The sequence below is a fragment of the Pteropus vampyrus genome, unplaced genomic scaffold (assembly GCF_000151845.1).
Source record: "Pteropus vampyrus isolate Shadow unplaced genomic scaffold, Pvam_2.0 Scaffold2, whole genome shotgun sequence".
Classification (NCBI taxonomy): Eukaryota; Metazoa; Chordata; class Mammalia; order Chiroptera; family Pteropodidae; genus Pteropus; species Pteropus vampyrus.
Genome location: NW_011888783.1, coordinates 20,750,281 through 20,751,947, shown reverse-complemented (window position 1 = coordinate 20,751,947; position 1,667 = coordinate 20,750,281). Strand labels below are relative to the sequence as shown.

Below are 1,667 nucleotides of genomic sequence, written 5' to 3'. Positions count from 1 at the left end.
TATGAATATCTATGAAGCAAGCAACTTGGAAGCAACATTCATAAATCATAATCTTTAGGAATTAAAGACGATAAAGACATAAATACATTAAAAAGAAAACTAATTTATTTCTCTCAGGCAATGACTGAGCAAGTGGATAAAACAATAAATATGGATATCATACTCTATACTTGAAACACAGAACATTTCTACTCTTCAAGAATCTATAAGTCTATGGCCATGCTACCCTGAACAAGCCCAATCGTGTCTGACCTTGGAAGCTAAGCAGGGTCGGGCTTGGTTAGTACTTGGATGGGAGACCACCTAGGAAGACCAGGTGCTATAGGCGTAAAAAACAAAAATTAAGGAATTGTAAGCCGACAAGTTCCTTGCAATCTGTGAGATCAATCAACGGTTGCCACGCCTAAAAAAAAAGAATCTATAGAATGGCTATAAAACTGATTAAGTCATGAAAAACTCTTCATGTTACAAAAGTAGAGGTAATATAATCATGACCATAATGTATTAAAACTTAAAATCAATAACAAAACCAGAAAACTACATGAAGTGCCTTTTAACCAACTATAAGGAAAGAGAAACTCCAAAACAAATTTTAGAATATCTCAAAAAATAATAACAATAAAAATTCTACATGTCAGAATCTGTCTGATTGGACTCAGAAAAAAATGCAGAGACTTCAATACTTATATTAACAAAAAATAAAAATAAAAACGAATCCACTAATATCCAACATAAGTCTTTAGAAAAGGAACAACAAAATAAACCAAAGGAAAACAGAATTAAACAATCAATAAAGATAAATGCAGAAAGTAATAAATTAAGAAACAGACAATATAACTAACTAAATAAATAAATACGAAAGCCAGTTACATTATTTAGAAAAATAAAACAGGTAAGCCCAAAATAAATATAATTAACAGGACGTGGTTCCATAGTGTAGCGGTTAGCATGTCTGCTTTACACACAGCAGGTCCTGGGTTCGTGCCCCAGTGGAGCCACAGTTCATGGCCTATGGCCATGCCACCCTGAACAAGCCCAATCCTGTCTGGTCTCGGAAGTTAAGCAATGCCAGGCCTGATTAGTACTTGGATGGGAAGACCAGGTATTGTAGGCATAAATAATAATAATAAATTTAAAAATATATATAATCAACAAAATAGGAGGAAGCATAAATACATAGTAAGAAATATTAAAAGAGAAGAAATTATCTTTACAGAAATAATTAAAGGAATCACAAAATAAAACTTTACTCAATTTCAGTCAACTAAATTTGAAAATCCAGAAAAAAACAGATAATTTTCTAGGCAAATATAATTTTTGTATCAAAACATATTCAAATATAGATAAAATATATAAACACATTAATTAAACAAAATAGAGAACATTTCAAGGAGCTATCCCCACTCCACTCCCCAGAAGCACAAGGATCAAATGGTTGTGGTAGATTTCTTACAAATCTTCAAAAAACAAATAATTCTTTTAAGAGAAACATACATTGTTTGAACTAATAGAAAAGTATAACTTGTTCTTAGATACAAGAGTCAACATCATAAATAAAGATATCGATTTTCTCTTAATACGTTTAATGTGATCCCAACATAATTTGGGCGAGAGCAAAATAGGGCATAAATTAGTTTCTATAAAGTTCAAATGTAAGAATGAACAAT

At 31.2% G+C, this 1,667-nt stretch overlaps 1 pseudogene; it reads left to right on the top strand.

The window, feature by feature from the left end:
• The first annotated feature begins 209 nt into the window (after positions 1-209).
• LOC111739263 lies at positions 210-328 on the top strand (annotated as a pseudogene).
• The last annotated feature ends 1,339 nt before the right edge of the window (positions 329-1,667 follow it).